Source organism: Eptesicus fuscus, chromosome 9 (genome assembly GCF_027574615.1).
Source record: "Eptesicus fuscus isolate TK198812 chromosome 9, DD_ASM_mEF_20220401, whole genome shotgun sequence".
NCBI lineage: Eukaryota > Metazoa > Chordata > Mammalia > Chiroptera > Vespertilionidae > Eptesicus > Eptesicus fuscus.
The window spans coordinates 57,385,640-57,396,897 of NC_072481.1; the positions used below are offsets into that span (position 1 = coordinate 57,385,640).

General features: G+C 34.1%; 1 long non-coding RNA gene across 1 annotated transcript; it reads left to right on the plus strand.

Moving 5' to 3' along the window:
• The first annotated feature begins 228 nt into the window (after positions 1-228).
• On the plus strand, positions 229-8,981 carry LOC129150294 (uncharacterized). Its single transcript, XR_008557045.1, has 3 exons — positions 229-527; positions 8,239-8,431; positions 8,812-8,981. It is a non-coding gene; the product is annotated as an uncharacterized LOC129150294 (long non-coding RNA).
• The last annotated feature ends 2,277 nt before the right edge of the window (positions 8,982-11,258 follow it).

Sequence of the window (11,258 nt, forward strand, 5' to 3'; positions counted from 1 at the left end):
GCAACCTGGCATTTAGTCTATTATTTTTCCAATTGGAATAAGCATAACTTTAAATGTATCCTGGTCATTAGGAATGGTGTCTTGACTCCCATGACTATCTTTTCCCAGTTGTGTTTACATAATCAAACAGCACAAAGAATTATAGAATTCTCTCAGTTATTATGTCATATTCAAGAGTTCCCTGGTTTCTATTTTCAATTAATATGCCCTCACTGGTGGCACAAAAGGAGCACCTGGGTTAAATTTAGCTGTCTCTGCAAGAGCTCACTTGAAGAATTGAACACATTGTGGTTAATGGTAACCCTTTCTGTACTTGCTATTGGGTGTGAGTTTCAGGACACTTCATAACCAGTAAGACCTCCCTGGGGAAATCAGCTCTGGGCATTGGAACTCTGCCCTCAGCTAGATGAGGCCACCTTTAGAGATATACTCTATCAAGACTCTCCAAGCAGTGACCCCTATTTGATCAAGTTGAAGAGGTATGTCCTCAGATTGACTAGTCTGGAGAGAAAAAGAAGAAAATAATAGTAGGTATTTGTTATACTGGGAAAGCGTACACATATGTGCCTCATGTCATGTAATTTTGACAAGAAAATTTTTAAAAAGAATTCACTATGTATAGATATATAAGTCTATATTCACATCAGTCATGTTAGGATAGTTTCTGAAATGACATCATTTATTTCTGGGTTGGAGAATATTATCATCATCTTCATAACAGTAAATAATTATATAGACCTTACTATATGCCAGATGGTAAATATTTAAAACTCTTTACATAGCATATTAATTTACTTAATTCTCTTTCCAACCATATGAATGGATCTTATTATCAGTTTTGTCATTTTATGAGTGAAGAGTCAATGAGACAGAGAACTAGCTGTTTCAAGGTCATTGAGCTAGTGTGGCTCCTGGTCCGTGTCTTTAATCACTCTTTTGCTTCAAACCATCTTCTCAAAAGGTTGTTAAATTCTAAGTTAAAAACAAAAAAGCAAAATGAATCATTCTTCTAACTTACCAGACAGTATGTTGTACCCAGGAAATCCTTTCTGTATTCACTCAGCTGTTGTTTGAAAGTGTTGAATGTCCAGATAGCTGTTATTTTTGGAGAATTAAGAAAAAGTTTATAATTATCACCTCTCTGATTAGATGAAGGTTGAAGATTGCTTGACAAAGTTTTTAATCCTCATAAAATCACGTAAACATAGTTAAATAAATAATTTTATTGAATATTAATACATTGAAGCATCTGTAGACACAGTACCTTCTTTAAATTCTACTCACAGTGATTCATTTTCCATATATATATATATATATATATATATATACATATATATATATATATATATATATATATATATGAAAGAATTTATTAAATGGATAGGAATCGGTTATGCCAGAAGTGTTATAATACACCATCAAGTAATAAAAGTATGTTTGCAACCCTTGAGGGATGTGATGACACACTGGGAGCACGTCTGTGGACTTAGCAGCACCTATCTGTTTTATTCTAATAGTCATAACATGAACAGGGTGTTTGGCTTTAGATAGACATTCAGAGGTGAGTAAGGGAGGAAAATAAATTAGGAGAGCAGATGAGAATGCTTTCAAAAACTAATAAAGGAGAATGACTTACCCTACGACACAGTAAATATGAAAGAATTTTAGACAATATCAACAAAAGGTTCACATTCTCTCTAAGTCTTCCTACCAGGACACAGATTCATACATGTTTCATGTTGTAATTTTGAGTTTGACAAAGGTCAACTATGAGAACTATAATCTAGCCATGGTCTGCAATGCCAAAATAACATGTTTCTTTTATTTTCATTCTCATTACCTTTTAAAAATATTCTTTTAAATATTATAAAAAATAAAAAAATATCATTCATTTTTTCCCATTTGTAAATACTTATTTCTCCCTAAGATTTTAGGCATTCTGATCTCATTTCATATGCCATTCTGAGACTTGAATATTGGAGCCAATTTTTGGCTTTATTTTTTTTATCCTATGGGAATATTTTTATGCATTTTTATATTGGAAATTGTAGTTCATTCTCACTTCCAATAACTATTTTCAGAGAATTAATTTAAGGTCTGTTCCTAGGTGGGACTTTCAATTGGTTTTTGCTTTATTTGGCTTGAGTTATTGCTTTTTCTTGTAAAATTTGGATTTTCCTTTAAAATGATGAAACAGTAACAATCAGAACTGGGGGAAAATTCTTTTTAGTTTCACTTAAAGGTGTATTCCAGTTTGTGCATACACTTAAGAACAGTATTTAAAACATTGCATTCCTAAATGTGTTTCATATTTTTTGAGGAATTGTTCTTTGCAATAAATGTAAGGTTAATTCACTGCATTTTACTGTCACCTGTACATATTTTATATTAAAATTGTTTTGTCTTTTTAAATCTTTATGCTTTTTAAAAAAACACATGCCATGGACTACAATTTGTATTGCAGCTCCATACCACATTATCTCACATTGACTTATCACAGCAATAAACAAATTTTTACATAGGCATGCCACTTTAATGATGCAATGAATGTTTTACAGAGTATTGAATGTTTTCTCTTGTTTTCAGATACTCTTATATAAATGGAAGAAATAATTTTTGAATACTTAGCATACAATTTTGACCTTTATACATATAAATGTTATCTTTTCTTTTATTTCAGTGCTTAAAGAATAACTTCTCTAAATGCAGAACTTTATTGCAGCATTAAAATATGCTTAAAATGGAAGATTATTTTTATAAGATTTAGTTTACATGATAAATATGAAGTAAATAATGATTTAATGTAATGAAAAATATTTTGGAGATTATTTTAAAGGGATGATTTCCATATAAATGTGATGCTGTATTTAATTCAAAGAGCTATGGCCCATGATAAGTAGGATCAGGTCTGACTGAGGACCATAGAATGTGGACCAGTTTGGATGATAATAATGAAAAAAGATGAACAATTTTGATAGAAGAGAGAATGGCCATAGTAATAATATCAGATGAGTAAATTCAAACCATTGCTTTTAAAAATCGTACATATATAATTTTTAAAAATATATATTTTATTGATTTTTTTACAGAGAGGAAGGGAGAGGGATAGAGAGTTAGAAATATCGATGAGAGAGAAACATCGATAGGCTGCCTCTTGCATACTCCCTACTGGGGATGTGCCCGCAACCGAGGTACTTGCCCTTGACCAGAATTGAACCTGGGACCCTTGAGTCCACAGGCCAACGCTTTATCCACTGAGCCAAACCGGTTAGGGCTATGTATAATTTTTAAATGATTTAATTTACTTAATAATCATTATTGAACACCTGCTAGGTTTTAGGCACTGTGCTAGGATACAAAGTATTAACTAGAACAAACGTATTATTTTCTTTCAGAGAACTTATAACCTGGATTATATAATTTTTGCCCATAATATTTCTGGACTTCCTAAATACCTATATATTTACTGTGCTAGAGTATATTAGTGGAATACATATGCCCACAATTTAACTAAAGATGGAAAAGTGGAGAGCCAAGACTTATAAATGGAGACACAATGTGCCAATGCATATTCTGGAAGACTCCAACATTTTAAAATCAGAGCCATCCCCAGAACCAGAAAGCTGAGGGTAAGGGTAACTTCCACGGGAACTTAAATGTTAAGGGGTTCAGATATTATCTTTGAAAAACAACAGTAATTTGAGGAGACACTGAAGTAACTATTAGAGAAGAAGGAAATGACGGATAGAGAAGGAAATAACTACGTCATCTGACATTTAAAGAAGGAAAATAAAAACAATACAACTCTACAGCTTTTAGATAAACAACCAGTTCATAACTATCCTTTCCACTCCCTTTTCCCATGCATATCAGGAAGAGTGTTTTTAATCTTGTTCTACCACTTTCCAGCTTTGATAATTAAATGTGTTAATATCTATAACACCGCCTAGGGCAGTACCTGGCACACCCGTCAGCTGCCCCTTCAAGTTTTAGCCTTTGTTCTTGAAGTCCAACAGTTAAGGGGGTAAGTTTCTCTCTATGCTTATGTTTTATGATTACACATAAACCTCTTACATGGCTAAGCTGCCCTCTGAAAAAATACAAGCCGTAATTCACCTCTCTGAAGTCAAAGCAAGTAGAATGTGAATCTATATGTTGCTTCTTTCCATTATACTCAAGGCTCTTAGGCTAAAAGCAAGAGAAAAACAGGGAGGTACAGGAATTCTCTTGTGCAGTAATTTAAATTTGTTGTTGTGATTGTTTAGAAGAATGCTTCAGCCTCAGTAGCAAACAGATATAGTGTGATTTATTCAGAACAGTGGTTCGTTCTTAACTGGATGTACAATCCCCTGAGGTTCTTTGGGAAAATGTCTTGGGCATTTGACTGTCATGACAAGTGCAGAGGCACTGCTGTCACTTAGTGAGTAATTGCCAGGGAGGCTGGATGCTCTGAATGTGTATGACATAGTCCTGTCCAGTGATGGGTTCTGTGTGACTTCCTAATGCACCACTGAGTATCCATGTAAGTGCAAGAGCTGTTCATAAACAACCCAGCCTAGTAAAATCAAGTATTTTTGTAAATAGTTTTAGTACGCACATATTTTTTTCCCCTAGTAATGCAACTACTGTGTAAATTAAGGAAAGACTATACTTTGTTTTGTTAAGACTTTTCCCAAGAGTGAGTCACCATTTCTCAAAATCACATCACCATTGGCACTGTTTCTTGTGTTTTTGAGGCAACAGAATGAATTGATTTGCCTTTTTATCTGTGGCATTCACAGAGATGACACCTGTAGCACTGAGCATCTACCTTTTTCATTACGGTTGCTAGTATAGTGATGTCTAAAATTTATATGTTGAAGTAATAGTATGTTAAAAATAACTTCTTTATTTTTTTCTTCATATTACAGTTCATGATTTATTTTGAAATTGTCTTGCTAATTTTATGTTGGGAAAATAGAAGTGGCATTATAAAAACATTTGCTATATGGAGGAGGTATTAAGTTAAATGGGATTGAGAACCAATGGCCTGGAGTTTTGTACCCAGGGGTAGTTCTGGATACTGTAAGTTTCTAGGAGTAGTTCTGCCTGTAACATACATTTTTTTTTCTCTGCAGCATGATGTGTTCCATACTTTTCTTGTCACTAATCCTCATTTGTGTGTGAACGTGTGCTTTTCAAATGATAGAAAATCAGTGAGGCAAACACTAAAGATTTCAACTCTTGATTTATTAGATACACTACTTGTTTTATCTTTGTTGTTCAGCAAAGAAATAAACTAATAAAAATGACAAATACTAGAGTGATGTGTTGATTGGTATCACCTTAATGTTTAGATAATTTAAGAAAACTATTAGACACTTAGGTTTGCTGAGTAGTTCCAGTGGTCCATGGTGATGTGGGGAGATCAGGCCCTGCTTATTAACTAGACATGGTATTATTCAGTGTCCATTTACAAAAAACAATGCTTCATCAGAAAATCACCATCCTATAACTCTGATTATATTGTCATGTTTTTACAAACTGCTCTGCAAAAATTCTGAATTTAAATCTTTTCAGTGATATGGAAAACTCTACACTTGCATTTATATTTTACATTTCTATAATAGTATTCATTTTATAAATGAAAACAAAGGCAATAAAATCAGCCATAAAATGTTATAAAGCAATCATTATGGAACTATGGAAATTTGATTATATAGAACATCAAAACATTTAAAATTGACTTTCTAAGAAAACTCTTATTAAAAAACACTATTGGCAAAAGGAAAAATATAAAAATAATAGGAATATACATGACAACTATTGAATTAGAAAATGAAATATAAATGTCATATTAAAATGTGAACTAATAAAATGCAATACTATTTGTTTATATTACCATATGAGTATCTTAATGGAGAAAGAAAACTTGAAATGGCAAGGAGATGAACTGGGTGTCTCAGATTAATTTTCTGGGATTATTAATGAATAATTATACCCCATTTCAGAACCATATATTTCTAAATACTTGAGTATGATGTGCCCTTTCCTCCAGTAAGGTATTTCCCAGCAACACTGTGTGTGTGTGTGTGTGTGTGCGCGCGCGCGCACGCTCACGCATGCACAGAGTCTTTTGGAATTAGAAGCTAAAATAATGTAGAAAACCAGGCAGTGCATTGTATAGTAAATGTGGATAGCACACATCAGTTTATTTTAAGAACTAAGAATACTTTGATTTTTTGGTAGTTATACTTTTATAGATTCAAATAGAGATCATTAAGAGAGGTTTTGTTTGGTTCATGAACTCCTAGCATAACTTGTATCACAATTTGGACTTTGAGGGAATCATGAAAATGAGGGGAATGAACTGACCCATGGTTTTCAAGAGAGGAATCCTATTCAAAGAGGACATACTGTCCCTTGGGTCCCCGGGCTCTAGGTTGTCGTTCTCCATTCTTCACAGGCTGAGGGGATCCAGAGAGATTCAGTTGGGTACAGTTTTGATTCCTACTCTCTTACTCTCTCTTCCTTACTTGGGGATTTGGGCCTTGATTCCAGTACTTCTCAGTTTTTCTATATTTTCATTTTTTCCTCCTCCATCCCATATTTTTATGGTATTTTTAAGATATAAAATATTTAGAATAAAATCCACAAATCTTAAGTAATATTGCATGGTGATTTATACAACTGCATGAACATCCCAAGGTCAAGATATTGGACATATGCACCACCAAGTTTCCCATCAATCCTCTTCTCTGTTCTCATCCTCCTGACCCACCCTTCAGTAACCACCTTTTGACTCACTATGGACTAGTTTTGCCTGTTCTTATACTTGCTATGAATTATATCATATATCTTGTATTCTCTGTGTCTGCTTTCTTTTGCTAATATTTGCTTTTTAGATTCGTTCATGCTATTGTACATCAGTAGTGAGTTGTGCACTGACCAAATAATGTTTAAAACAACCTCTATTCCAACAATGAGTCCCCATATCCTTTAGTTAAGTGAACAAACTAGGTTTGAAGTTGACGACTTCTGATTCCAAATCCAGAATAGACTTTTTTTGTACCATAGCTGCCTCCATGTTGAGTGTCCATCAGAATTGGGAGGCATATATAAATGCAGAGAGAGTAATAGTTCCAGAATTAGATTTTGAGACAGGGAGTGTCATTTTGTTTATTTTCATCATAAGTTTCCTGAATTCTCAAGAACAACAGACTTCAAAACCATAGACCTGTGAAATAAGCCAGTCACTAATAGACAAATACTGAATGATTGCAATTATATGTGGTGTCAGAAATAGTCAAACTCATAGCAGCAAAGAATTAAAAAATAGTTGTCAGGGGCTGGAGTAAAGGCAAAATGTGGAGTTCCTAATCAATTGGTATACAATTTCAGTTAGTGAGATGAATAAATCCTGGAGATTTTCTAATCAATATTGTGCCTATAGATAACAATACTGTATTGTACACTTAAAAATCTGTTAAAAGGATAGCTCTTATGTTAAGTGTTATTGCCACAATAAAAAACAACATACCATTTAGATTTCAATAGAAACTCATTAAAAATGTAATTTCAAGCATGTTCTTTTAGCCAAAGATTAACCTTAGAGGAAAATATGAGCAGAAAATCCTATGGATAAATAATTTCTGTAATGCATAGTGAATAAATTATGATCAATTATGAAAACATGATTTCAGTATTAGAATACTTTAGAATAGTTAGAATAATCTAGTTGCTCCTGATTGTGCTTTTACATGAGTAAAGTTAAGTGATTCAGATATTAAATGAAAAGAATTTTGTGTTCTAGTCTACTAAATATTTTGTAATAGTATATGATAGGGAAAAGTATAAGTCTTATAGGCTTATTTTATTGTCTTAGAAAATATAAAAATGCATTGGGATTGAAAACATAGTTTACTAAGTTATGTTGTAATTTATTGTATTGATTATAGTAATTATGGATCTTATGAAAAAATATCTATAGGGAAGTTATTTCCTGTCTTCCCATTTAATTTCTCATTTGGTCAAATGCACAATATTTCCTTCCCTTTTCTGCTTTCCATTAGCTCCAACCATTCCTATCCCTATCTTCTCATACTCAGCCAAGTTTCTGAATTTAATCTTCATGAAAGGATTGGAAAAAATCATGAAAAATTAAAAAAAAAAATGACTGCAGAAATATCAAACTAAGAAAGGCAATGGGATTTGTCCAAAACAGGTCTTTATTCCTTATACTTTGCTTCTGATTTTAAGGTCACCATCAGTGGGCGATAAGGGACTCGCATTCTCCTAACTGTGTTTGAGCAATCAATGATGACCAAACAGCGACTGTGTTTGCACACGTTTTCTTCTGCACTGGGACACAATTGCACTCTCTTCAGGTCAGAAGGAAAGCTCTGATTGATCTCATTGCTAGCTTGGCCAGTATAAGAAAAATGGCACCGAGGTACTGTTATCAAATCAATTTTTTACAGAATTTCCAGGAGTCACAATAAATCTTTAGCTACATACTAGAGAATAGGAGGAAAATAAAAACTGAGTGGGTACACATTTAAGAGGAATAATTTTCTATGCAATAATTAAATTGCTGTAAAGAATTGATCCTACTTTACAGTACCCAAAAGGAAGTGTGTTAAGAAAATGAAAAGTTATGTAAATTAAGTAATACTTTATAAAATGTATATTTAACAAAATCATATTTTTGATACTATTATTTAGAGAGGAAAGGTGTGTGTGTGTGTGTGTGTGTAGGACGTGGTTAACGACTTTCAACTTTCACATTTGTACTGTGAATATATGAACATCTTCATGCTTTATCCCTACCAGGAAAAGTCTACCACCCCCACTGCTGTTGACTGTTATTTAGTAGAGTTGGTTCCACTACAGAAAACTTCTTGCTCTTAGCCAATGAGGCCTCATACTACGGTGTTGCTCTTATGATGTGTTAAGAGGACTTATGAGGAAGGAGGCCGTTGGATCCTACAATATAAACAATGCCTGACATTTACATAGCCTCAATAAATGTATCATAACTGCTAATGGCTGCTCAGATACTTTCTTGTTCAGGAATTATATGAAAAGAATATAGAAGAAACTTTTATTCTTTTAAGAATCAATGTTTCAGGCTACATGAGGTTCTTTAAATTTTGTTCATTACATATATATGTAACAATACTCTTGTCAAACAGCATTTAACTTGAATGATATACTCATAACTTATTAAAAGAAGTGACTTTTTTGTCTAATTTTGTTGTGTTTTTTTTCATCTCTTTTCTTCCCTTTTCTATAGCACCTCTGATCCACTATCACAACTCATGTTCACAGTTTATTTTCTTCCAGGATTACATAATTATAAACAAAGGCTCTATCTATTATCTATCATCTATCTATCAACTATCTATCTATCTATCTATCTATCTATCTATCTATCTAATCTATATATCAGTTACCTATCAATTATCTATCTGTAGTCACATAGATAATTTATTTTTGTCATTATTTTACAAAAATGGGATCTTGTTACACAACTTTTCAGCAGCATATTCTCTCTCATTGCTAGTGTGAAACTTCCTATTTCAAACCATACCATGTAATGGGTGTGGGAAGGGGGCTGGATATAAAGGCAAGAGCCCTGCAGAGGAAAGCAAGCACTGGACTATTTTTTGCTGATGTCCTTGGCAGGAGATGCAGGGTCATTTGAGACTATTCTAATTAGTAAATTTGGCTCCAAGGTATCTACTACCCACAGTGCCTTTTTGGGGACTGAGCTCATTGTTTCATTTGCAAGAACAGAAACCAGTTAATCTAGTTTTGAGTCTACATTCCACCCCAAACAAAAAAGGCCTAGGTCCCCCTGTTTGAGCTTCCCCTTATCTCCTGGCAGAGCCCTTTCCTCTCTTCCTGGGCTTCCACACTGCCCTGGACAGGAGGAGGCTTAATTAACATAATGAAGCCTGCAGTAGTAAATAACATATGGAAAGCTGCAAATCCCCACATAGCCCAGCCTGTTACATGTCCTCAGCCTCACTCAGGATCAGGGAAGGAATCCTTCTGCCTGAATCTGTGGGGGGCCTGTCTCATGCCTGCTTTCCTTGTTGTGAGATCCACACTTTGGCAATCTGGCCTCTCCCTGGGCTCTTAACCCTCATCAAGTAATGGGTTTTCTTCTCTTTGGTGCACTCTCAGCAGAATGATCCCATCCCTCCATGACCCTGAGGTTGGAAACAGGCATCACTGCTCTCCCTTCCCCTTTCATTGTGTCTTTCTCAAGTGGAAAAACTGCAGTAACAACAAAAACCTTGAGCTCTTCTTGGGAGATACCAGGAAACCTGTGGTTCTCAGTTAGTAAATTTTTCTACTCCTTCCTAGTAATAACAGGTCTAACAAATTTGTCTGCAGTGATCAGTTTATAGCAAAATTTGCCCATTTTCTTTCTGTTAGAAATGGTTTGATCTTGTACAAATAAGATAAAGGCAGCAATTATAAAGGCTAACAGCAACTATCCTCCTAAATGATCTTAGGCATAGAAAAAGAAGATAGTGGAAATTTAGAATCAGAATATAGAGCAGATATAATAGAATGCCACCAAAAGGTCAGAGTTCATAGGATTAGGATCCATTTCCTTTAGTGGTGAGGTTGCCTTTAAAGAAAATGTAATAAAATCACAGACTATTAGAATAATACCAAAAACAACCAGGTGTCTGTGAAAAAAATGAATGGAATATCTCAAGAGTATAAAAGAGCCTTCCATTGCCAATTGCAGCAGAGTGGCCTTAGCACTGTTGCTATAAGGACATGGGTGGCCCACAGTGAAATGACAGTACCCCAGACTTGTCCTTATCTTCCTTAGATGTAAAGATTTTGGCCTGGTCTGTTTTGCACATGGGGACGACAATTCTCATCTGAGCTATAGTACAGTACTCTGGTGCTTTATAGGGGCTTATACCAGGTCTGGGGTTTACAGGGTTCTGTTCTGTTTAATTAGAACAGCTCCATACACACCTACCCAGATGCATTTGTCTGTAGTAAATTATCTGGCAGACATCTCTATATAGTCACATAAACAATTTGATAGTTTCTTAAGATTTCTTTTTTCCTTCCAAATATGTTTTTCTTTGAACCTATAATTTAAAAAAAAAATGATTTTATTTCTTCATTTTCAGACTTTCCTCCCTGGTTCATCAAATTCTGAAAATTAAGTAAACAGGGTTGGAAATAGCAGAGTGCACTTGATTTCATTAGATAATTTAATTAAAGTGTTTAAAATTGATTTT